Here is a 27,925-nt window from a genome sequence, read left to right as displayed (position 1 = left end):
ACTCATTATGAGTCTTACAGTGTGACATTTTCCAAAACTCAACCCAATTGTTCCTTTTTTTAAAAAAAAAAGATAGATTTATTTTAAAATGAGAGGGGCTGGGGGTGAGTGGGAGGAGGGTCGGGGCAGAGGGAGAGAAATCTTCAAGCCAATTCCCCACTGAGCGCGGAGCCCGACACAGGGCTTGATCCCTGGACCCCAAGGACCTGAACCTAAACCAGGACTCGGACACTCAACTGACTGAGCCACCCAGCCGCCCCTCCACTCCCCACCCCCACCACCTTTAAAAAATAGATTTATTTATTTTTTAAAGATTTATTTTATTCCAATTCTTCTGGCTGCTAACTTTTCAGTTATTCCAGGCCTCTTTAGGATGCATGCTTTTTCAGTCCTGAGTTTGTATGGTTAAAATATTTTTAAAAATGAGTATTCCGTAGTTTCCATCTTAATCTAATTTCTCCAGACAGGGGTATCTGGAAAGCAGCTTCTATCTATTTTATGGGCAAGAAGCTTGCTCACTTCCTAGAGGAAAGTCATAGAGCAGTATTCTTCAGGCATCTCTAGGGAGCACCTTCTCTGAAATAGCATCTTGTTCCCATTTTCATTTATTCTAATGATTTTTAAAATATGCACACAGCTTTGAGAAACTCAATAATAAGGACCATAAGATTGCACAAATGTTTATGAGTGTACAGTCAGGTTTTACGCTCAGTACTTCTAGGCATGGTTTTACATATTTCCACAAAATTTGTCTGGAGTTACTGAGCTGAAGCCCAAAATGATGGAAGAGGTGTGATGTTGCTGAACTGCTGGTACAATCTTTTTTCTTTTTCAGAAGCCAAATTTATTCCTGTAGAAAGGAGGAAGCCCTTTAAAAACATGGTGCTCTGTGTTAATACACCAACTGAAAGAAAACAGAATGCAGACTTCAACAATATGATTTCCAGTTTCAAACAAAACAAATTAGCTCAGGCCAAGTTTTTATAAGAAACTCCCCCAAGCCCCCATCCCCCGCTATGCAGCAGTATAGCTTTCACAGTCTGTGCTGGATTTAACCCCCCAGAGCTGAGACACTTTCCAATTCCTTGATTTGAGTTCAAGATTGTTGCAAATCACCAGGAAAACCTTAACTTTCTAGGTATAAGATCACATTCCGAAAAAAAAAAAAATTATGCCAAGACACACCAGTATTCTTAAGAAAGCTTACCTCTCTTTGTCTTCTAGATTCTAAAGAGAATCTAAACAGACTCTAGGTTATAGTTTTTGATCTATAATGACTATTTGGCTCATTTAGGTATTCTTTGCTCAATGGCAGAAGTGCCAATGGCTAGGAAAGAGAGGTTTTTTTTTTTTTTTTTAAGATTTTATTTATTTATTTATGATAGACACACAGAGAGAGAGACAGAGAGAGGCAGAGACACAGGCAGAGGGAGAAGCAGGCTCCATGCAGGAAGCCCGACGTGGGACTCGATCCCTGGACTCCAGGATCACGCCCTGGGCCAAAGGGAAGTGCCAAACCTCTGAGCCACCCAGGGATCCCCAGAAAGAGAGGTTTAAAGTTTTTTTTTTTTTTTTATGATAGTCACAGAGAGAGAGAGAGAGAGGCAGAGACATAGGCAGAGGGAGAAGCAGGCTCCATGCACCGGGAGCCCGACGTGGGATTCGATCTTGGGTCTCCAGGATCGCGCCGTGGGCCAAAGGCAGGCGCCAAACCGCTGCGCCACCCAGGGATCCCGAAAGAGAGGTTTAAAGGTGATGTCTGGAGACACTGAAAAATAATTTAGCTATGCAAAGAAAGAGAACATTCTATATTTTTAACCTCCCATATTATAACTCATTCAATTGCAGTATATGACAACTAATATGATGGAGGGATGTATTTGATTCAGTAGTAAACAAATAAAGAGGTTTTTTTTTTTTTTTTTTTTTTTTTTTTTTTTTTTTTTTTTTACCATAAAGCTCCCCTCCATCTTGCACACATTTTCCTATTTCTAGAATTCAAGATAGGTGTGTGTGTGCACGCTACCTCTTCATCTTATCTATACTTATCATGTTCTACTTATCATACTGGATTTTTTTTTAAAGATTTTATTTATTTATTCATGAGAGACACGGAGAGAGAGGCAGAGACACAGGCAGAGGGAGAAGCAGGCTCCATGCACCGGAGCCTGACGTGGGACTCGATCCCGGGTCTCCAGGATCAGGCCCTGGGCTGAAGGCGGCACTAAACCACTGAGCCACCCAGGCCGCCCTCAAACTGGATCTTTGACTTATTTGTTCTCATGCTTTCTTCTCTGACTAGGTGGTGAGCATTCCGAAGGCAGAGTCCACACAAACAAGAAAATGGGATGGATATTTATGGGACATCACTGAGTTACCACAGGAGACAGAAAATCTAATCAACATCCCTTTTTTACCGACTAGGTTAAGAAATTAGCAATGCTATTTTTTCATTGGAGAATCCAACTTGACTCAATCCAACTTGACTCAAATAATAAACCTCTCTTTATAGGTAGAGTAGCTTATTCTTTACTTAGGATGGTAAATTCATGCAGATCATCTAGGTCACTAACTTAACAAGATTTTTTGTGGGGAGGAGAGGGAGAGGGAGCAGAAAGATGTGGTACTTGCCAACACTACACAGGCAGTGAGTGGCCAAGCCAAAGCTAGAATCTGTGTATTCTGACTTTAGTTTAGAACTCCCTTCTCATGGTCCACTTTCTTCCTCAATAGAAGGCCAAGACATACTGTTGGTGGGAATGTGAACTGGTGCAGCCACTCTGGAAAACTGTGTGGAGGTTCCTCAAAGAGTTAAAAATAGACCTGCCCTACGACCCAGCAATTGCACTGCTGGGGATTTATCCCAAAGATTCAGATGCAGTGAAATGCCGAGACACCTGCACCCCAATGTTTCTAGCAGCAATGTCCACAATAGCCAAACTGTGGAAGGAGCCTCGGTGTCCATCGAAAGATGATGGATAAAGAAGATGTGGTCTATGTATACAATGGAATATTCCCCAGCCATTAGAAACGACAAATACCCACCATTTGCTTCAACATGGATGGAACTGGAGGGTGTTATGCTGAGTGAAGTAAGTCAATCGGAGAAGGACAAACAGTATATGTTCTCATTCATTTGGGGAATATAAATAATAGTGAAAGGGAATATAAGGGAAGGGAGAAGAAATGTGTGGGAAATATCAGAAAGGGAGACAGAACATACAGACTCCTAACTCTGGGAAACGAATTAGGGGTGGTGGAAGGGGAGGAGGGCGGGGGGTGGGGGTGAATAGGTGACTGGCACTGAGGGGGGCACTTGACGGGATGAGCACTGGGTGTTATTCTGTATGTTGGCAAATTGAACACCAATAAAAAATAAATTTATTTAAAAAAAAAAAAGAGGGGAATCCCTGGGTGGCTCAGCAGTTTAGCACCTGCCTTTGGCCCAGGGTGTGATCCTGGAGTCCCGGGATCGAGTCCCACATCGGGCTCCCGGCACGGAGCCTGCTTCTCCCTCTGTCTCTGCCTCCTCTCTCTCTCTCTGTCTATCATGAATGAATAAATAAATAAAATCTTTAAAAAAAATTTTTTTAAATTAAAAAAAAAAAGAAGGCCAAGACATCATTCGTTTCAATAATCAAACAGGAAGGAAATTGCAGGTTTTAAGAAATATGTTTAGTGCCACGTCTGGATTGGTTAGGAGCCACCTTGTTACACTCATGAGCTTCTAAGTGGAAGCAGATAATGAAAGAATACTAAACAATACTGATTCTCTCACCAACAACCAAACTGTTCAAAGAGAAAGTTCAAGAGTAATGACATAAATAATGCAATCTAGTTTGGGGCATGGATGATTTTTTACTCATTTATGTAAAATAACCACAAATACTTAGAAGCTCACTTTAGGTAATAATATTGAGAAAACTATCAGTTCTATTCCGGGTTTCTTCATTCTAATTCTTTGCTAACAATTGTGAATCATTGCCTATTAAAAATTTTGGGGAGGGGAGGGAACCACTTTCAAATGAGCTATCAAACCACACAGCTATACATTTTGTCTCCATGAATTAAATATGTATAGAATTTTCCAGAAGACTACATTCAAGAGTAGACAAGGATGAGGTATAGTGACACGGAGTAGGTAAGGGTTCTCAAAAGATTTCAATGTTTCTGGGAAATCCGTTGACACTTCAATAGTTTATTAGTTGTTTCCCATGGCGTTCTTTAAATATCATTAGAGACAGTAAAACAAAACAAAACAAATAAAAAACCAAACGAACAGAAAAATACCTCTTCAAAACTCCCCAAAATTCAGGGTGTCTCTGTGCAGTAGGAGAAATGCAGTTTTCAAGATGGAATATTTGATATGTCATCCAAATCTTAATTAGTGGAGATTGACAAGGACAACCATGTTGAAGACTATAAATAAACCCGTGTGATGGAAGACATTTCACAAGAAGATCATGGCCAACTTCCATAAGGTTAATAACACGGGAGAACACTGAATTCTTTCTCTAGGTCTCCCAGAAAAAGCTGAAGGAGAATCCATCAGAAAAGTGAGTCTTTATTGACAATCAAACTAAGAAGGACCTTCACCCAAGAATAAATTGTCTCATGGCAAAGAAGCCACAGGGATGACAGCACTTTGAAAGCGGAATTCCCTCATCATGTGAAAGTATTTAAAGGAGGAACTCTTCACTGCTGCAAAAATCCTCAAAGGAAACCCTGCCCCCACTCCTAATAATAAGGAAAGTGCTTCAAAGGGTGATAGGCAAGACTGAAGCAATCTGGGTCTTGTTGAGAAAATTATCTTGAGCAAAAGGGGGAGGGGGATGTGTTTATGTCAGTTTTGACATTAAAGAAAGATCATCCATCCTCCTTTCTCTAGGATTTCCCTTTTGGTCTTCTCATCTAACAAAACATTATTTGTTTTGGATGCATTCCATGCACTTTTTAAAAGAACAGTCATTCGAAAACCTGTATAAACAGACTTGGCTCACCCCACCCCCAAAACGTCCCTTTGTTTCTATTTGATGAGGTTGGATTTGGGTGTATTATCATTTTATTTCAAAAAATACAAACTGTATTTTTTAGATATTAGCCTGTTGTTATCAAGAATGTCTTATGTTCAGCGAATAGCTTCTCCTCTCTAGACAGCATCTAAGTACAGGTAGCACAACTAAAGAAACCAAGTTGGACTGTTGGCAGTCCCGCTTCAGTGTGACCCAAACATCAGTGTGACCCACACTAATCTGCAGACATAGCTTGACAGTACTGGCATACTGGGAAGCAAATCCAGGCTGTGTTCATTTACATCTCAAATACAAGAGCAAGAGATTCGGTTTGTTAATAGTAATTCTGTGGTGCTTGCTACCATCTACACTAGGGTGGATTTTTGTTTTAGATTGCAGTAAGAAGAATATTCCTCCTCACTCAGAATGTGGCTTACTAAAGCTGCTCAGAGTCTCCTCGAACCCATCACTGAAGAGTGACATAGCAAGTGGTGTTCTGGTGACAAACTTTAAATGTTTCATTCCAACTGCCTCCTGAGAAAAACCTGCTCATCTCTCTATCCCAACCTTTTCCTCCCTCCTTTCAAAAATCTTTGAAACAGGTTGTTAAAACCAGCAACAGATTATAAACAAGTTGAAGCCAATTCCATCTGTACTACATCTAGAAAATGTGGCCCTTTCTCCCCTACTCTTAATTTAACAAGGATTGCTCTACAGCTGCCACGTTCCCTGGATCTTCCCCCAAGCCCCCAAACAAAAATGAGAGGCCCCAGTATGTTAGCTACATGACCCATCAGTAGAACACGGCACAAACTACCCGTGACCAAGAATTCATTAAGTTCAAACGGAATTAAAAATATTTTATTATCTTCAAACGCAGAATCAGTTTGAGCACAATGAATCCCAGTTGGGCTTGGGTGATGGTTTAATAATGATAAATATTTGAGCATGGTTTTAGTGAGACACACTGGGTATTTACAGATCTGCGGTTTTCTGTATGTACCAACTCTCAGAGTTCTACACTTCTAGGACTGTATTTCAGAATTTGTAGTGTTTAGCATCTCCAAAGCCAGAATCTGTTAACCTCGCTGACCACAATTTACCTTATTAGATACCTCATCCCAAATAACACTTTATGAAGACCCCCTGCTAACAAACAAGGGTCATTTGAAGTTTAGGGCTCTGATTCTTGCCCAGTTATTCACTGAGATTGACACTCCAAGCCTTAAGCTTTCATTTCATTTTAAAAAGATAATCCTCTATTCCCCTTCAAAGACCCACAAGTTTAAGCAGGAATCAACAGAACAGAATATTTCCAACACCATTTCCACAGATATAGAAATTCCCACCATTGGACAGTACTGTCTTGACATTAAAAATCAATGAAGACTGTCAACGATGAAGACTAAGTATTCACACTTCCATTAATCTCCATTAATCTCCCTTCCCTTCCCCCTTGCAATTTTGGATAGTTCTGTTCTTTTTAATTCTTTTAAAACTTTGTTTGGTAATATCTACCTCTTGAACCAGAACATAAATTCGATAAGAGCGGGGAGTTGGCCAGTTTTGTCCACTAATGTATTGCCAATCATCTAAAACAGAGCCTACGACATAAGAGGTGCTGCAAAAACTGTCTGATGGATGAACAAATGAATGCATGACTATCCTACAGCTTAATATCCTCGGCCTCTTCAGTCTGTAAGACAGCCTTGGCACCCTGATCCTCCTCCTGCCTACTCTTTTCCCTCATTTCAATGCCCAACCTTAATGAAATCTTCCACGCTTTTCTACAGGTTGATCCTAAGAGTTGAAAACTAGTAAACAGCATTAGTATGATTATGGCTGTACACATGTTGCTGACTGCACAGCTAAAAAGTGCTGGGATTAAAAAAAAAAGTGCTGGGATTATATCTCCTTCTCCAATGGTCCAACTGGCATAACCCCAGGCTGTTGAAAGTCAGACAGATTTTCCTTCTTTTACACTGCATCACTCTTAAAAAGCCCATTTTTTTTGTTTGGATCATGACTTTCTTATGCAATTGTACTAATTTGCTCTATGATTCAACATTTTAGTTTGCAAATTTTAATTACAAATATGCAAAAATACGTAGGGTACATAGGCATCTGTGTTTTAACAGATATTAACTACCCAAATGTAACAGGTAATATTTTTTTCTCGATTTGCTTCAGATTCTTCTTTTTCTAACAAAATAAAATGTTACAATCCCAGCCAGATCTGCCTCCAGCCTTCTCCCCTACTCCTACACTTCCTGGTGCCCCAGAGATAATTGTTCACGCACCATTCCCACACTTCTTTTGATTCATTTTCTACATAGATCTACATCCATAAACAATATGTAATTTCTTTAATGTTAAAAATGCACATTGCATCGTAGGTATATTCTGACAACATTTCCCTCCCACGTTATCCTGGTCTCTAAGCCTTATTGGTCTTTTTTTACAGCATTATCTTATTTTAGAAATGAAACATTTCAAGTATCAAGAATATGAGCCAGAGAGTTGTTTTATTTTGCTTTTTCTATTATTCTCTAGAAGATCCCTGCTTCTTCTGGTGCAACTGTTCCCTTTTCCTTCTTTTTTATCTTTCATGCTCTTGGCTTTCTTTGTTCAACCAATTCTATTTCAGAATGGAAGTGTGGGGCAGTTGTCCCCTGCAGCTGCTGTGGGCTTGCTCTGCTGTCAGGTACAGCACGGGTTTGTTCCTCCCTAGGTCTCAACTCCCAACAGCAGAGCTGATGGTGAGCCCTGGGAACGCTGTCAGCACCTGCTGCGGGACAAACTCTGTCTCCGGAGTCCCGGGATACCTGGCTGGGGAATGGCTCCTTCTGGAACACCTCCCTTGCAGCCCCAGTTCTCCTACAGGGAGTTTAACATCTTTGGAGAGCTGCCTGCCAGGTATTTTTTCTCCCCCGTGGCTAACTGATGATCTGTCATTCTGAGTAGGAAAATGAGGAAGCTGTAAAACTGGTCTCGCTGTTCCTCAGACTTGCAGATACACACCTTGTTGTCAACCCCCCATTTTGCTCTTGACAATTCTGCTCTCTGAGCCTTCTCAGAATTCTGCTGGGCATCGTGGCAATGACTCCTGTAGGTGTTTTGGGCTGCTGCTTTCTTTAACCAGCCATACCCAGTAACCTATTTTTTTCTTGGAAAAATTGGCTAAAATCTCTGGTCTGCTCAACACCCCCTGCCCCACTCCCATTCTCTTTGTGGTGGGGTTCTTCTCTTCCGCCTCTCTTCCTCCTCCTCTTTCTTGTTTCCTTACTCTGGCTTTAAAGGGTTCTCTCAGGAGAGAGAGAAACAAACATGCATGCTCAGGCTATCATCTTGAACAAGAAGCCGATATTTCTTTTTAATAAGCTGCAGATTTTAGTCTCTTGATCTAATATTTTATGGGAAGAAGCAATGGATTTCAGGCATCATAATTTCTCTACTAACCACAATTATATTATTTTTTGCCTTGCTGATAAGACCCCAAAAATCAATGTAATGTTTAGGAGCTTTAAGTGGCTCAGATTTGACTCTATCTAAAAAGTTATTCTGGGGCTAACTGCATGAGCCTATGACATCTGCAGAGAGCCCTGAGTTAGAACCACAGCAGGCCAGACTCATCTTCTCCCGGAATTGGTTCGGTGGAAAAACTTTTCAACTCTGTATTTGATCATTCAGTATGGCATGAGGACTCATTGTATCTCTGCCCTCCTGCCACTGCAAATATAAGGACAAATATCCCCCTATATGCTGATGACACAATTTCATTACTGCAAACAAGCAGGAAGTCTCAGGAGGCAAACTATGCCTGTCAAGAAAATGGTTTAATGGCAATTCAGACAAAAAGAAAAACACTGGTTTTGGCAAACATGCTCCTCCCATGCTTCATACAGCTTTATTAAGCAGTCCCTCAAATAAAAATAATACTTAAGATACTTGAAAAGGAGTTTAAAAAAAAAAAAAAGAAAAGCAGGGAGTTTATAATACATAATAGCCTAGATCTATAGACTCTAAAAATTCATGAAGATAAAGAAAATGCTAGAGTGCAACATACTCTTCATGCATTCGTTTTATTTTGGTTTCTAATTACCTTACTTTTTCCTCTTGTCAAGTAACCCCACAGTTCTAAGTGGTGGTGGCATTTTGGATGTCAGGGTCATGTGGAATGGCATGATGACTGGGGACCACCTGAGGCAGACTAGTAACATGATCAGACTGGTGCTTTAGGAAGGTGGCTCCGGAAGAAGGCTGGAGCGTGGGGGATAAAAGGATGAAAACAGGCCCACCAAGTGGAAGACTGTACGTGGGAACAGAAGTGATGAAGTTCTAAATGGAGGCACTCGCAATGGGACTGGAGAGCAGGGGGTTGATTAGAGAGAGATTAAGTGGTCAGAATTCATTGCTTGTGGTGGTACCTGGTGGCGAGTGAAGGAGAAGGGTGGGGTCGAATTACTACTAGGTTTCCAGCTTGTCTGCCTAGCTGGATCATGCTAGTTATACACGTTTTTCAGGGAAAATAATAAAATCAGTTTAGTGTGGAACTCTCTAGGAGGCAGAGGGATATGTGGGCTCCGAAGTGAGATCCTGGCTAAGATACAGATGTGAAAGTCATCAGAGCATGGAAAACAGTACGGTTATGGATGAGGCTATGTAGAAGGCAAATGTAACGGGAGTGGAGAACCAGACAGGTATTTAAAAGGTGCGCTGAGGAATGAGTCAGTGAAGGAAAATAAAAGAGAGCATTTCAAGAAATAGGAGGGGGATGAGGGAAGCAGGGCAGAGTCAGATAATGGAAAACTGTTTAAGGTTGGAGGACAGTCAGCAGTCACATAATCTACAGAAAGGACAAGTCAAAGAAGACCCGAGAGAAGACTGATAAACTCAACAACTGGGCAGTCTGGTGGACTTTAGGACGAGCCATTTCAGTGCAATGACACAGGCCAAACTCTGTGGGGCTGAAAAGCATATGTGAAGTGGAGCAACTAAGCAAAGAAGCATGGCAGGGAGGAAGGTTTAGCAGGTGACAACAGGCAGGAGAGCATAATGATATTTATGCTAACATGCCTGGATACTGGGGCTCCCTCCCACTGATTCCACCTTTCTCTGTTTTCTAAAGTGTTTAACATTTTTACAGTATTTTCTAATGGAACTTTCACAATAAAGTGGAAATTACGAAAATTATAAGTACATAGAAATAAATTTAAAAATTTTTTCATGGTACTATGACATATACAAATGTTAAGCATTACTCTAATGCTCCTTAAGATAGAAGCCATATTTGAAGAAAGACTCAAATAAAATTCCATCCCTAGAATCTCGTTTATCTTTAGTCTGTGTAAGTTGTTCATTGCCGTTCCCATTGTCTTTTTTTTTTAATAATAAATTTATTTTTTATGGGTATTCAATTTGCCAACATACAGAATAACACCCAGTGCTCTTTTAATCTACCAAACTGAGAGTCCTGAGTGTAATATCCTACCTGGCCGTGGTAATCTGTTCTGCATTTTGGCACAAAGTAGGCGCTCAATAAATATGATTAAACAAACGAATCCAGGACTTTAACTCTAGGTCAAGTTCCTCTGTCAAACATGTTCACAGCACCCAATATTTCCCCTTCAAAGCACGTATCACAGTTTGTAGTTTCTTATTTAGAAACTTTTGAGTAATGTCTGCTTCTTTCCCTACGCTCCCCAAGACCATGATGGCTTTGCTTACTACTATATCTTCAACACGTCACTGAATTAATCAATAAAGAATATATCATATTTCATTATGCAACAATAGAACTGCATTTCATTAGAAGATTATCACTTAGTTTAGATACACTGATAACTAGGCCGATCAAAGGAATTTTTAAAAGATAGGCAAAGAATTTCTACTATTTTGCTTCAAGCAATTTTTTTACAAATATCAAATTTAATATAATGTTTCTTTTCCTGCCTATCAGAAATAGTGCATTTCTTTAAACTGATTATTAGTAATTTCTTCTGTACAAACCACGTAGCCCTATCACCCATAATCATTTCAGGCATTTGAATCCACTGAAGGACAGTATGACCAGAGACTATCAAGAATACCGAGATGTCCTTTGGGCAGTGTGAACATCTGGTATCTATTCTCTTTGGAGATTAATAATGTAGCTGTACTGCAGCAGGCTTTACTAATTCCTTTGAGCCCTGCACAGCATTTTTAAATGGTTCCAAACACACAAGATCTCTAATTGGTATGGATTTCATCCACAGTTTTCTTGCAATCTCAAAATATCTCAGAAACTCCTAAGCAGGAATTGACAGGGGCAAGCTTCCCCGTCTCCCTTTGAGGAGGCAGATATTAATAATTTTTTTTTCAGGTTCAATAAAATTACTGAACTCAAACCATTTCAACCAAAAATCTGAGGAAGGGGACTTTATTTTCCCTGGCCTGAACACTGTCTCTTGCTACTTTAAATCATAGTTAATGTTTTAAAAAGTGTATCTTACACATAAGTCAGTTGTAGACTTTTAGCATCAAAGGATCTGAGCAACATCACATGTAACGACCTGACCTTTGGCTATAATTTCTAAGTGCCATTAAAAAATGTCTCTCATACTGGTTTTAAATTTAGTGTTGACCTAGTAACCTTGATCCAAAAACATTCAACTTTAGATGATTATTTTATTTTGCTTCCAAAAGCTCTTCAGTCCAGTGAGGCATCCATTAGGAAGCTGCACAGAGAGTTGAGTTTGCTCAGAATTTATTAGCTACATCGAACAGGAAGATGGTGATTTGGGTTGCTTGCTGAGTGAAGATTATTTACTGTGCTTAACTGACCTTAAGAATACCAGGAGGGATACAGGATGAGGGGAATTCAAAGAAATACAGATTCTATTCTCCGCGACATGCAAGCCAGACCAACAGTGAAATAATGTTCCATTCAGATGCAGTCCTGAATTAAGTCTATTCACTACCTGGCATCATTTGGGACTAACTATCACTTGCATTCTTTAGTTGGGTGCCTTTCAAAAAATTCAAAGACCTTCTCTCTTAAACATATGCGCCTGATGAACACACAAGATTACTTCTTCTTAGGGAGTTAAGTGCTAAAATTCTTTTACTTATCTAATTTTCCTCCTGATACTTTTCTCTAACTGAAATCTGTCTACATTTCCGAATAGACTTGAGATTGTTATTCTATTAAATGCTTTTAAGTGCTACGATCTGAATAAAACACTTCCTTGTGCTCATAAATGTGTGATCCTTCACTGGTCTACATAACCTTTTTATGATGCATCAGAACGCAGTTCGCCTACTACGATTTAAATTTCTGACAACTCATCTTGAAAAAAATATTTTGAAACAGAACAGATTACTCAGAAAACACAAATATTTTACAACAAAATCATTGCTTCATTGTTTAACAAATTGTTGAACAAAACAGCAAGAGATGTCTTGTCCTTGTACCACACACATGGCAAAGTTGAAGCAATATATTAAACACTGTACATTCTGTAACATATTAAAATTTTTAAATAAATTCCATCAAAAAGGTAAGAAGCAAACTACATCAAACCAAGGCATGTTCTGATAACTATTTGTTCTTTTTAAAGTCCTTTAAGGAAATCTTTTGCTGACACTCAATTCCCATTCCTCTGCTCTTCTTTTGCATGTATTTAATCACATTCTAGTACACTATAACTTACTGTTTCTAAATTTTTCTGTTTATTGTCTATATTCCCCCAACGATGTAAGCTCCACATGGGCAGAGACAATTCTTTTGTTCCTGATGCATTCGATGGTCCCACAAGGCTACCTAGCATTTAATAAATTTTGGTTGAATGAATTTTCTATATACATTCTTGTTACCTTGGAAATCTGGGGTTTAAAAACAATCCTTGCTTTTGTTTTCAAAATACACGGTCACAAAAGACTTTGTTACAGAATTATTTATAGAATCCCTAGGTTACCTACTAATATTTATTAAAGATTTTGGCACCTGGCTGACAGTCTTCTCTCTACCCAAAATTCCTCCCTACATTCTAAGGACCTTCTAAGGTAATCCCCTTAATATTCCTCATATCAACAGCTCTTTGAGGTGACATTAAACCATTCTATGGAGCCAAGGTCCTGTATCAAGCAAGACCCACAAGTGGCCTTGGTGATTCAATTTTTTAAAAATATATTTTATTTATTTATTTGAAAGAGGGAGAGAACACCATCATGAGGAGCAGCAGAGGCAGAGAAAGAAGCAGGCTCCCCTCTGAGCAGGGAGCCTGATGCATCACTGGGTCCCAGGACCCTGAGATCATGACCTGAGCCGAAGCAGACACTTAACCAACTGAGCCTCCCAGGTGCCCCTGCAAGGTGCCCCTTTTGAATCAAAGCCATTCAAAAGTTTCAATGGTTTTGATTCTGACCACTGGTAAGTAAACTTAATGCATTAAAAATCAGGTTGTCGGGGATCCCTGGGTGGCGCAGCGGTTTGGCGCCTGCCTTTGGCCCAGGGCGCGATCCTGGAGACCCGGGATCGAATCCCACATCAGGCTCCCGGTGCATGGAGCCTGCTTCTCCCTCTGCCTGTGTCTCTGCCTCTCTCTCTCTCTGTGACTATCATAAATAAATAAAAATTAAAAAAAAAAAAATCAGGTTGTCATCACATGAAGAAAGTTGAACTTCAGACAGATGAAATTGGCTGGAGTAGGATAGTACTGCACACATATTTTAATTTGACCCTGTACAACCATGACAAAAAAACAAAAACAAAACAAATGAGTAAAATTCCATAGAGGTCTAAGTACATCCACAGTATATTCCATGGCCTACAGGTTGACATACCTGTCAGTTGTGCAGCAATATTCAAATCTTACCCCTCTCCAAACCACTTGTAAATGAAGCAAGGTGCAGATATATGACTTAGCTACTTAGTATTGAGTAGGCACTAAATAAATGTTTGTTGAATAAGTGAACCAAATTGGGGCTGAAGAAAGTATTAACAAAAATTGTGAAAATGATATCACAATAAATCAATGTCTCTGTTTCAGACACTGGGATCACCTCTCAAGTATTTATTATTCCTTCATTGCTATAGACCAGAGTATAGCACTCAATGGATTACTATCTCTTGGTAATAGGTCATGGACACCCATGTGATTTCTCTGATCTTTTCTAGTTTGAATAGCTTAAAATCTTGGAAGGCATGGTCAGCATCCATAAAGTACCCTAGCACTGTAGAAGCAGTATATAGTCTCCTTTTATTTAGATATTTGGCCCCCTTTTAGTATACGAGAAAAAAATTTTAAGTCTCAATCATGTATTATTAAAATCATGATCTTAAAAGCTGGGTGAAAATTAATTTTTAATTACATATCTCATATTAGAAAACTCCCTTAGGAGAAATCTCTTGGGGGAATTTTGCCAAGGTCTAGTGCTACATAAAAGATTTTTAAAAATCATGTGCTTTGACTTAAGGTGTAAATCAAGAACCAATATAATAGCACTTTGGTCTTTAACAGTTTTTATTTTTAATTTTTGTGTGTTTTATTTGTAATATTTCTCCCACACAAGAAGTTTTTACCTCCCATTTGTTCTCAACTTTTTATTCGGTTCCAGGTATTGCCCCGAGGTTCTGGCTTGCAAGAGATCTCAGTTACTCCTTTAGTGCCTTGTTGCTTAGCTCCCATAGCTTTTAAAAATGTCATATACATATCTATGAACCACATATAAATGCAAAAATGTGAATATATCCTACATATTTCAAATGCAACTTTTTCCCCTATTTTCTTGGCTGTTTTCCTCATCCTTCAGGAAACCTTATGTTAACAACCTAATAAGAGTTTTACTCTATTTTTTTTTTACCCTATTTTTGTCCATGTTCTTATAGCCTTACAAAATAAATGTTCTAGTACCTGCATAATATTCCACTGTGCAACCACCCCCGGTGACAAGACTGACTTTGTTTCCAACTGACTTCCTCAGTAAAACATACTGTTATAACATCCTTGCATATATGCTCCCAACTCCGGTAGGATTTTTCTTGCTATGGGATCGATTCTTAGGAATAGGATTGCCAGGTCAAAGGGTGAATGTATTTTTACCTTTAGCAAGTATTTCTAGATGGCTTTCTAAAACAAATACAGTTGAAGATCCTTTTCTCTATACCCTCTGTCAACAACAGGGGTTGCAGCTTTTAAAAACTTCCAGTAATGTATTGCCAGTAGCTAGCTCATTTAAGCAAAATTTGTATTTCATTGACTCTATGTAATATAGCCAACTTTTAATGTTTGTTGGCTATTTGCTTTCCTGGGACTTGCATCTTTTTTTCTATTGGGCTATTTACTGTTGTTATTTTTGTTTGCAATGGTAACAGTTCTTTGTATATTACGGATGTTAATTAATGTCCCTTGCATTATAATCATCCTTTTATATTTTTTGTTTCTGTATTGACTTTATTTATTATTTTTGAATCAAATATGTCTATCCCTTCCTTCTGCACTTTCTGGGCGCCTGGCCTTGGTTCTTGAGAGTCTGCCTCTGGACTGTACACATGGTATCCTATATGTTGTGCAGGATTTTTGTTTTGTTTTGCATTTAGATCTCAATTCATCTGGAATTCCTTTCAGTATCTGAGATAATATTCCAATTTTATTTCCTCCCGAATGGAAGAGCTGCTGGGCCATCAACAATATTTAAACGGCCCATTCTTGACTGAATTAAAACACTATTTAACTGATACTTATTTTATTTACATATTCTCTAGTCTCCTCCACTGATCTACTCTTCTTTTTCTATACACATATAATTTCATTATTGGGGCTTCATAGCATGTTCTTATATCAGGAAAGGCAAGTATCTACTTCCTGGTTTTCTTTTTCATAAATACTTCTGCTTGGGTTCTTTTTTTCCTTAAATGGGTTCATTTTAAGTTAATTTTTTTGATCTTTCAAAGAATAACCTTTGAGTTCGCTTTTTCTTTCCACAATTGTTTAATGTTTTCTATTTCATTAACTTCAGCTTTATCTTTATTCCATCTTCCCAGTTTTTATTATTCCTTTTATAAAGTTTCTTTATTTTTTATCTTTTTTTCCTTAATAAAGAAGGTATTCAAGGCTATAAATTTTCTTCTAAATATAATGTTTACTGTATCCCATAGAGTTAGATATTTATTGCTAATTTAATTGGATTATTATAAAAATATGGCCCATAAAAATGTCTGCTTTCTAAAGTATATTAATATTTTCTTTGTGGCCAAGTAAATGATCTACTTTTTAATGTTCCATGAAAATACAAAATTACATTCTTTATTTGAGGGATTTTTTAAATTTGAAAGATATTTTATATATCTACTAAATCAAGTTTATTGATTGTATTATTTGCTTATTCTATCTCCTTACTTAGTTTTGATGACTCCTATGTCTCAGTCTGAAAGAGACATAGTGAAGTTATCCATGATAACTTTGTATTTTAATTAAGTTTTCTTTCAAAGACTCTGATTCATATGTTTGGTTGTTATGTTATTTTATACCTACAGACTTATGATTGCTCTATACTCTCCATGAATAATGCCCTTTTGTTATCACATAATTTGCCTTTTTATCCTTTTGTGTTTTTAGCTTAAATTCTACTTTGCCTGATGGTAATATGGCCATTTCTTCTTTCCTTTTTTGTATGCTTTGGCCTAATGTCTTTTTGACAATCCCTTTATTATCAAGCTTCCTTTATACTTTGTTTTCGTAAGTAGCAAATAGCTAGATTTGAAATCAATTTCTATTTCTGCCTTTTAATGGGAGAATTCAGTTTATTGATATTTAATTATCAGATGATTTCACTCATATGTGGAATTTAAGAAACAAAACAGAGGATTGATCATGGGGAAAAGGAAGGAAAAATAAAACAAGACGAAATCAGAGAGGGAGACAAATAATAAGAGACTGAACTATAGGGAACAAACTGTGGGTTGCTAGAGGGGAGGTGGGTGGAGAGATGGGGTACCTAGGTGATGGGCAGTAAGGAGAGCACATGATGTAATGACCACTTGGTGTTATATACAATTCATGAATCACTGAACTCTACCTCTGAAGCTATTAATACACTATATGTTAATTAATTGAATTTAAATGAAATAAAATGTGATTAAATTTTTAAAAACATACCTATCTTCCTTTCATCTCACTTTATTTTGTTGTTGTTGTTGTGTTTTTCTCCTTGTTTCTGCTGTTTGGATCAAATTCATATGCATTCCATTTTTTGCCCCATATTATGTCACTTTCCTTTTTTCTATGCTCACAAATACTAAATTATCTATAAAACACTACATGCAAGATACAATTTCCTCCACAAAGACCCATTGTTTTCCAAATCAAGATGCTATATCCTCCCTTTCCTGCTTCCCCTTCCTCCCACCCACGTGAGATAAAGCCTTCAGAAAACTTTCATTTTCTTCCTCTCTGCCTTCCTCTCCCCATCTCTATACATTTATCCTGCCATCTTCCAGATTCCAGGGTTACAAAGGAGAAATCTAATATCAACCTGACACTTCTACTGTGAACCTGGAAGCTTATACCAATTTTCCCTTTATCCTTAAAGTGTAGGAGTGTCATCAGGCTAGGCCTATGCGTTCTTGTTAATCCTACATAGAATGTGGTGAACCTGTTCAAGCTGCAGGTGATGGGGTTCAGGACATATTACCCCAAAATACGGCAGCTTAACATATGACAATATTTTAAGCTGAAGGAAATTAAGAAATGGCATGACCTTCCCCTGAAGCAAGTCATAAAACTTGAGAAGTGCTGTTTGCAAATCTGGAAAAAAGGCACATCTTTATCTCCAAGACTCAGAAAGGACTGAAAAGAAATTGGAATCAACAGGCCTTGCTACTACCCCAGTTTACAACACTTAACTCATATTCTTTTTTATCCAATCACATTTTTTCATGAGTCTCCATTCTTCACCAAACCTAGCATGAAAACACTCAGGTTCAACCAATTTTTTGGGTCTTCATCTCATGAAGGCTTTGTGTCATGTAAAACATATTAAACAAACTTGTTTGCTTTTCTCCTATTAATCTGCTTTTTGTTAAAGAAACTCCAGTCAATAGCTTAACAAGGTAGAAGAAAAATACATCTTTCTTCCCCTACACAGATTTGAGTCTTTCTTTAGATTAGAAAAAATAATTTTTTTAACATCTGTTATTTATATGTTTAGCCTCCCAGAGCTATTTTGCAAGTCTCTTCATTTTTCCTTCATGATATAGACCTCTCTGTTTTGACTACATGCTTTCAAATTGTTCTCCAGTCAGGGTGTCAGCAATGGCCTCCTTCAATTCATTTAATTGTTTAGATACAGAATCATGATATTTTCAAATCTCCACTTCTCGGAGGGGCTAGGTACAAAGTCCTCTAATTGTATCAGATAGGATATTTTAGCTGCAAGAAAGAGATGATGCAAATAAAAGTAGTTAAAAATTAAGAAAATTATTAACGTGTATACCAAGGAGTCTATATTGATGTGGTTCCTTGTTGGCCAAGGAAGTGGCAAAACTACCTCATAAAGGCCAATGTGTTTTCCTTTCTGCCCTCCTCATCATGCCAATGATGTCTTCCCTCCTGGTCACACAATGGCTGCAGCAATTTCAGACACCACAGGCAGACAGGACAACATCCAGGAAAAGTGGAAGCATTTCAACTACTGTGTCTCTTTTTATTAGTGATGAGAACTTTACCAGACACCTCCAATTAGATGTTCCCTGGGATGTAACTGACCAGGAATGGGGGCATCTGTCCTAGCTGAAACCAATCACTGACAAGGGGAATGGAATTTTATAATTCATTTAGGTCAATTATTATTCAACAGGGGAGGAAGTTACTCTCCCTTGAATAAAAAAAGGGTGGATATAACTAGATTAGCCAACCAGTGTCATCACAGTTGGCTTTGGATACAAGAAAGCCTCCTTGTATCCAAGTTTACTCTTATAGACAGAGACTCCGCTCAGATACTTAGCCTCTTCTTAGCTTCTTGGGAGCAAGAAGGCCAGGTACACTTATGATAGGCTATGTTAATCTTTACTCTTGGAGTCCATGAATCTCAATTTTTTGCAATGATCTGCCACATTCAAGATCTCACCATCATGCTCTATGACACTGCTTTCTGGTCTCTCAATCCATAAGGCTAAAAGCTTTACTAAACTTGTCTCTGCCAAGATTGCCATCACTATATAGCACATGAGATTCAGAGAGATGAGAATGGAGAGGGTAAGGGTAGCGAGCCATATGCAAGTCCATCTTCAGTGAATGACATTGCTATTATTTGTCAGATGCTGTGCTAATAGCATGTGAACTGGGATTGTCTCCAAGCTCTTATTCTTAGACACTACACCAAAGCATCTCTGTGGCAGCCCAGAGTTGTCAGGTTGGGACAGTTTATGACAGAATGCAACTAGTGATGAAAATAAATAAAATAGACTAAGAAGGTACAAACATTTCCTGAAAGCCAAAAAGTCCACATTCTACCAGATGATTAATGATTTTTATGAATTTTCTTTTCAATAAGTAACATTATATGTATGAAATCCTGAACTGCATGTCCCACAGTCAATAAGTTAAAAAAAAAAAACAAAAACAAACAACAACAACAAAAAAAACCTTTGGAAATAATGAAACGATGATGCAATGCCCAAAGCAGGTTTTTGTTCCATGGGGTTTTTTTGAACTCTGGTGAAGCCTATGGGCCCTGCAGGATAATATTTTTAAATGAATGAGAGGAAATACATGGCATTATAAAGAAAAAAAACAATCATTAATGTTATCAAAATACTGAAAACTGCCCACAAATTTGTGACATAGTAATAAACGCACTTTTTTCTTAACAAGCTCTAATGGTGGCTCTAATAATGGCCATAATTTTAAAGTAGTTATGAGTATAAATGTTATTTTAAGATATCTATGACAACTGTAATATGATATGAAAATATCTATGATTTCTATTGGTGATAAAGTTACAAATACTACTGTGGATTGTTTTTTACATTCACAATTAAAAGAAATTGCGGTTAGTTAGAACAAGTTTGGATTTCTTTTTCATCCAACTTCATGGATCCTCCAAAAACAGTCCAAAGCCCCCAACTTAAAGATTCCTGATCTAAAGACTATGTAAGCCTAAATAGTTCATGGACACTATTTAGAAACTTCTCAGTCCTCTCTAGTTTTCCTACCATGACTTTTCAGAATACAATAATTTTTTACTACTCAATTCCTCTAAGTAGGACATATTAAGTGGAAAATCATGGAGTTTAAAGTTTAATTTATGCACACATACATGCACAACCAGGTTCAAATCCTAGCTCTGCAACTTGTTGTTTATGAAATCTCTGACAGGTAATACAATCTCACTGAGCCTCAGTTTCTTCTTCTGTAATTTGAAATAAAAAAATTACTTCCTGAGATTATTGGGGATTATTGAAAAATGAATGAAATATCTGGACTCTCTCTAGAAAAATATTAATCCAAATACATATACCAAAACTTCAGGAGTTCACCAGACCTTGGGTTACTAACCCCTCTGCCTTGTCTTTAACTGTGACTTTGATAAATTCCTATCTAATTAGAAATGAATGTCAAGACCATTACCTTCTAGAGAAGAAGGGATGTCGCCTAGACGTCCATCATCACTTTGCTAGAAACTTTCACAAAATGTTATCAAAATCTTTGAAAGTGCTTATTAGAAAACATGACAACCTGACAATGGCAGATCAGGGTAGTGTTATACTACACTACTGTGAATAAACAAGTGCACACAAATTTTAAGAAACTTGATATGTGCCATTCTTTACTCAGAATCAATATTGCTCAAGCTGTAACTATGATGAAGTATTATGATCAAATCTGAATTTGACATCCAGAGAGATATGTGGAAACATGAAAAAGATTCAGAAGACAATCACAAATTCAATGAAAGGGTTAAAAGAAATGGTTGATCTGGACAGTTAAATAAGCTAGTAAGTAAGATTATATAGTCTGGCAATAAGAAAGCTAAAAGGTAAACTCAAAACAGTCTTGAAATACATAAAAAAAATTTCTAAATGTAGATTTGATCTTGGCCAAAAGATGGAGAAATAACAACAAAATTTTAACAGGGAAGTGCAAAAAATCAGAAAAAATTCTTTATCTCATCTTATAAAACAAAAGTAACTGGATTCAAGTACAAATCAGAAATTGACTTACATATATTTTTCCCTGATGATGGATGGTATCAGTATTATTTAGTCACCAGCATTCAAACCTCATCTGTTATACTCCCATATCCACTTAGTAATTAACTACTATGATTCCTACTACCTCTAATTTCCATCCCTTCTCCATTCCTCATCAGAATTTGGAGCTTCACTATTTTGTATCAGGATAACATCTAACTTGCCTCCAAGACACAAGGCCAATCACCTCCCAGTTCTACCATTTATTACCTATGAAACATCCAATGAGATAATTAGGATTTGACTTTCTCACTTATTACTTCACAAAGTTGTTATAAGGATCAAATGATACATAGGAATGCTTCTAAAATAGCTAATCACCACACAAATATAAGGAATTTATAGCCTAGTAGCCTTCAGATAGGGAAAACAAAGAAACTTTGAAAAAGAAAGCCTTCAGTAGCCCCCTATTTGCTATCTCTTTTATGGAAAGAAGATGGGAGCATACGAAGGATATCTTCATGGTTGCATCAATATACCTAAGTTCACTACCATGTTCTTCTTTCATTTGACTGGAATTTGCCTTCTCCAAATCTCAACCGTTCATTAAAAATATCTTGTTGGGGATCCCTGGGTGGCTCAGTGTTTCAGCACCTGCCTTTGGCCCGGGGGGTGGTCCTGGAGTCCTGGGATTGGGTCCCACATCGGGCTCCCAGCACGAGGCCTGCTTCTTCCCCTGCCTGTGTTTCTGCCTCTCTCTCTCTCTCTCTCTCTCCATGTCTATCATGAATAAATAAGTAAAATCTTTTAAAAAAATCTTGTAAAATCCCATATGTTCTCTGAAGCTTTTTTTCCACTACGTCTGATTGCCAATGACCCTACCAACTCTAGTATACAACTTAGAACTCACTCAATGACACTTTAATTACTGTCTGTTATTTTACTATGTTAAGCTTATCTTCCCAACTACATATTAAGCTATCTGCATACTGGGTGCGCTAAAGGATATACTAGAACAAAGGCAGAAGAGCAGATCCAAGCCAAATCTTAGAAGAGATACCAGGGTCAGGATAAGAAGATCACAGTGGAAATGCCAATTCCAAAGAAGGAGGACTGAAGTGAGGGGATAGAGCCAAGAATTTGAAGTCAGATGTTGACACGGATATGAGATCCAGCTCAAAGGTGTAGGTACAAAGCAGATAATAAAAATCCACTCGCCCAATTAAGAAAGAAAAGAAGAAAAGAAAGGCAGGAAGGAATGAAGGAAGGAAGGAAAAGAAGAAAGAAAGAAAGAAAGAAAGAAAGAAAGAAAGAAAGAAAGAAAGAAAGAAAAGAAAGAAGGAAGACCCACACAGGCTGTGAATAAGTAGCCTTTAAACCAAGGAGGATTCTACATAAGACAGTGGCAAGGGTAATATGAGCATGCTTTGAAAAGTGAGCACCTCAAGAACAAAGATTCTCCATTACTAAAGATTTTCAAAATAATATGCCAGTCTTTGAAAAGAATCTAGGGAAATGATCAAGCTTCCCCCCAGCAAATAAGGTAACTGGAAAGCCTGAGATGCTGCATCTAGCTAGGCACCAGGGCAGTGTAAGTGGAGTAGGTCATCCATCATTGGGCTGTAGAGTATGGATCGGAGAGGATACCAGAGAGCAACAAAAGCAAAGCCAAGAAGTAGATTCTGGAAAGGGAAGTTACATAGATGCAAACTTGAAGATTTCCCTTAGCAGCCATCAAATGAAATCAGTTTTTGAAAAAGCCAAGAATATTTTTTCAGTCCTGAAAACTGGGAACATGATCAACATCATACAATAACCTTTGAGAAGAGCTATCTGTAAAACAGAAATTCAGAAACACCCAAAACAGCCCAGCGACAGTGCCCAGGTGCGTGGGCCACCGTGGTGGGGTGGAAGCAAGCTGCCGGAGTCTCATTCCACACACGACAGCTAAGAGAAAGATGGACATCAGGGGAACTACTGACGTTCAATGTTAAACATTCCTGGTGAGGGGAAGTGGGACTTGGAGAATGATTTGGAGGATGGTAATTGTCTCCAAGGGCAAACAAGGGCAAGAGAGAGAATGAATAAGAGGGGATCGCTCTCCCCAAATATGAAAAACATTAAATGCATAATTGAAGGCCTTTGTAGCCATTATATCAGAGCCCCGACAGCGTCCACTCTGAAGTGGGAGGACAGTTTAAACCTGGAAGATGTCCCCAGAGTCAGCAAGTGCTGAATCCTGACGCTTCTAGATGCAGAAGACCAAACAAACCAGTCATGCACTTAGAGGCCCCAGGCTGCTCCCCAGCTCTCCTAAGCCACTAATGGGTTAATAGTCTGTGCTCCTCGGGCTCCTGTGTGAATGCAAACTACAGCCAAATCCCAGGTAAACAAAGAGGAAGAGAAAATACCTACTACTGTTTTCGGATAAAAAAAAAACCTTAGAACTGCCTTCATAAATGAATAAACTAAAAAAAGAAAGGGAAAACTTCTCCAGTGAAAGAAGTCTAAGTACTCAAAACACAAATAATGTTGGGTTGTTGTTTTGTTTTGTTTTGTTTTCCTGGAAGGTTTATCCCAGAAAAAAACAGAGAAAGAAATTAAACCACAAACAGTTCATAACTCTCAAGGAAATTAAAGAGAATATGAACTCCATGAGGGATTTTAAAAGGAGATAAGTGGACAACAGAATGCAATGAAAAGTCATTAGCAGAGTCAAGGGAAAAAAATTAAATCTCTATTATTTCAAAAATAGGAAATGCATTAGAAATATCAAAGAGCAGAACTAACACAGAGGAAAATTGAATCTCTGACAAGAAAAAGTAGCTCAATGCGATCCTGGAGACCCAGGATCGAATCCCACGTCGGGCTCCCGGTGCATGGAGCCTGCTTCTCCCTCTGCCTGTGTCTCTGCCTCTCTCTCTCTCTCTCTCATGAATAAATAAATAAAATCTTTAAAAAAAAAAAAGAAAAAGTAGCTCAAGAAAAATGAGTATGGAAGAAAACACAAATGAAAGCGACTATACACACACACACACACACACACACACATACACAATACATTGAGAGAGCAAACAACAAAAGAGGGGACCCTAAAACAGAAAGCAAAATGAAAAAAAGACATTTTCCCAGTTAAAACACAGTGACTATTTCCTAAAATAAATAGCTAAACCTATAGATTGTAAGGATTCAAGATGTTTCAGGAAAAACTAATACAAGGCACCTGGGTGTCTCAGGGTTAATTGACTTGGGCTCAGGTCAAGATCTCAGGGTCGTGGCATCCAGCCCGGTGTTGAGCTCGGGACACAGTGCAGAATCTGCTTGAGATTCTCTCTCTCTCTCCTTCTCCCTTTGCCTCTTTCCCCACTTGCACACTCTCTCTCAAATAAGTAAATCTTTACCAAAAATTAATACAGGCCATCAAAACAGAATTATATTTAGGAAATTATTTAACATTCAAGATAAAAACTCCTGTGAGCCCCTAGGCAGAAAAATCAGTTTTTTACAGTCATGTAATTGTAGTTGTGTTTGCTTATTTCAATCAAGGTCATTCAGCTTTAAAAAGTTGTTAGGATTTTTGCTTCCACTTTATTAATTTCTGCTTTCCTCTGGTTTACTCAGAGATTATTATTTGTACAGGACTGATCAGTGGTTTATAAGGCTTCATATTTTCTTAACTCTTCTTTGGATACTTCCAAATAAGCTGGTGGTATCCTCAAGTTATCCTCAGTTGATGTATATCCACTTCAGCAACATTGTGAATTATGCAGTCAGAACCCCAAGTTTTATTTTTCCCAATTTGATCTAACACAGAGAGATGCTGAAGTCTGTCATTACACTTGCGTTTCAGTTTCTTCTATCTCTAGCAGTTTTTACATGTATATTTTGAGGTATGTTTTTCGGGTTTTTTTTTTAAGATTGTATTTATTTATTCATGAGAGATACAGAGAGAGGCAGAGACACAGGCAGAGGGAGAAGCGGGCTTCCTGGGTCTCCAGGATCACGGCCTGGGCCGAAGGCAGGTGCTAAACCGCTGAGCCACCCAGGGAACCCCTATTTTGAGGTTATGTTATTGGCATATAAAGTTTCGAGATCATTACATCTTCATTGTGGATTGCAGCCTTGGCCAATTTTTTTAAAGACCTTTTTTTAGAAATGTTTGTTTTTTTGCCTTTAACCTCATTTTGATAGTAAAATGTGACTCCCTTCACTTAGTTTGCTCTATCTTTGCCATCCTTCTATATTTAACGCTCTAGATTTTCTGTCATTTTGCTTTGAGTATTCCTTTTAGATAGAGAACACCTTTTAGGAAGTTGGAGTAGTTAATCTTGGGGATTTCTATCTCTTAAAAGGAAAGTTTATCCCATTTACTTTGATATAAAAACAAATACACTTCATCTCAACATCTGTCATCTTATTTTCTGGTTTTATATGTCATTGTGATTTCCCTTTGACTTTTTCTCTAGTGGATCTGTAGACTTACACAGTATTTTTAGTTTTAGGATGGATTAAACCTTCTATTTTTCAAATACATTTTAAATTCAGTCGTGTTAATTACATGCAATGAAATGACATCTGTTGAAAGCCTCGTGTGTAAAATAAGGAAATGGGCACACACTAACTTACTCTCATGGCTTTGTTTCCTAATTCCCCACCTAAGCTGAGACCAAGAGTTGGACACTTAACTGACTGAGCCATCTAGGCACCCCTAACTTTCTTAATATACATCTTAAATGTCTTCTTCATGATTTTTGTCTTTTCCATTTTCTTCCTACTTTTGAACAACTAAAAGTTGTTCTTCCTGAGGGACACTTCTCATCCACTTAGTTGAGTCACTGTTTTCTATCATCTACATCTGTCATCTCATTACTGACAATCTTCCAGTCATTTCAGTTTCCTTTTCCTTTGCATTATAAAATAGTTTGTCAAGTGGCTCTCCAGATTACTAAATATATATTTAGCAGATTCAGTTTGGTTCTTTACTGCTTCTAATGAAGTTTTCAATTCAGCTATAGGATTGTTAGTTTTCTTGCAGGATTTTCTTGATTCTATCAGCTGTGTCACACATCTTAATCTGTGAGGACATTTCATCTTTCATCTCTTTTATAAAGATTTGTTTTATCTCTTATTGAGAAGAAATATTTTTTTCAATGAAATTATTTTTTAACATGGATGCTTTCTTCCAGAGCTTTGTTATTTTCACTTGCTTACACTGCTGAATCTTTTGTAGATTCTATGCTTGGTCATTTTCTGCTTCCCACGTCAATTAATAGAAGTACATTTAGGCCTGCTATTGGCTCCAAGTTATTATGAACATATATTCTCCTTCAATCCTTTCACTGTCCACCTAGATACTGTTAGGAGTCTCCTCGCACATAGAGAGCTGGAATCTGACTCATCTTTTATATTACCAGATCGTGATCTAGTACGCTGGGGGAAATCGGAGGGAACAGGTGCTACAGGTTGTCCTCATTGGGGGCGTTTGTCTTTCTATACTTTTTGATATAGGAAACACAGGCAGAAGGAAATGTAGACAAAATTAAATGTCCTTATAACCTGCAGCCCATTGACAAATACTTGAGGTAGGCAGATTATAACATCCCTCCAGGATCCTGAGTCTTCTTTAGCACATGAAAGTCCTTTTGGAACTTCCCTATCTCTATTCCCCCCACCCCACCCCAAGGTATATAATTAGTTGCTCCTCACAATCCCTGGGGAACAGAAGGCAGCAAGTAGCAGTGGCAGGAGCTCTTTCCACCCACAGGTCCTGTCCAGGTGGCTTTAATAAAACTAACTTTTTGTACCAAAGATGTCTCAAGAACTTTCTTGGCTGTCGGCTGGGGACCCCACCAACACACAAACATTCAAAAAACTATCACACACTTTTCATTGTATTTGTCAAATCTATGCCAAGGACCATTTTTTTCCCACATGGAATTTACTCTTTGGCCAGGCTTCCTTTCCCAGTAGATGATGGGTCTATGTCTGGTGTCCATCTGGTTGCTAGCTACTGCCTGGCCCAGCAAGGACAGGTTCAAATTCTTACCTATATTGTATAATGATAATCACTGCTAGACCTAATCCATTCAATTGCTTTTGGATTTAGTTGTTCAAAAGTAGTGAAAGATTGCCAAAACAGAAAGTTCTCCACTTCTCCGGGACACTAACCTGGCCTTTGAGGTCTCTCAACTCTCCAACTTCACAAGTATTATTTGGGTTCTCTCAGGATCGCCCTAACATACAACCATACTACCTTCTCATAAGGGAGAATGACAAATCTTCCCTTAGCATCATCCATTAATCACATTCTAATCTACTTTACCTGACAGGCATTCTCAAAGTTTAGAAAGTTCTTTTACATTTCTTTGCTTATTTTAATTGGGATTTGGGAGAGTAGAAAAGGAACATGTATCTTTTCATCTTGCCATTGCAGTTCAAAATCTAACTTCCTCTTGTTTAATCTCTAGTTATGATGGTTTGAAAAAAATTCTTAGGGCTTTAAAAAATAACTACTATTCAATAAAAGCAAAGGTAAATAACATTAGATAGCATATATTTATATATGGCGATACTGTGATTTATAAGAAATACATATTTTGTCTTCACTCCTGTTTCTGACAAGATCTCCAATGGAAGCAATGCAAACAAAGGGATCCAGGTTTGAAAAAACTGATAATTCCACTTGTAATAAATACACATTTGGTCTTTGCCTTCTTCTAGGCACAGACTCTTAAAACCCTTG

At 38.0% G+C, this 27,925-nt stretch overlaps 1 protein-coding gene across 1 annotated transcript in view; it reads right to left on the bottom strand.

Moving 5' to 3' along the window:
* The window catches only part of MSRB3 (methionine sulfoxide reductase B3), a 177,076-nt gene that overhangs the window by 11,711 nt on the left and 137,440 nt on the right, over positions 1-27,925 (bottom strand). The window lies entirely within an intron of this gene.

Source organism: Canis aureus, chromosome 11 (assembly GCF_053574225.1).
Source record: "Canis aureus isolate CA01 chromosome 11, VMU_Caureus_v.1.0, whole genome shotgun sequence".
Classification (NCBI taxonomy): Eukaryota; Metazoa; Chordata; class Mammalia; order Carnivora; family Canidae; genus Canis; species Canis aureus.
This window is presented reverse-complemented; position numbering and strand designations above follow the sequence as displayed.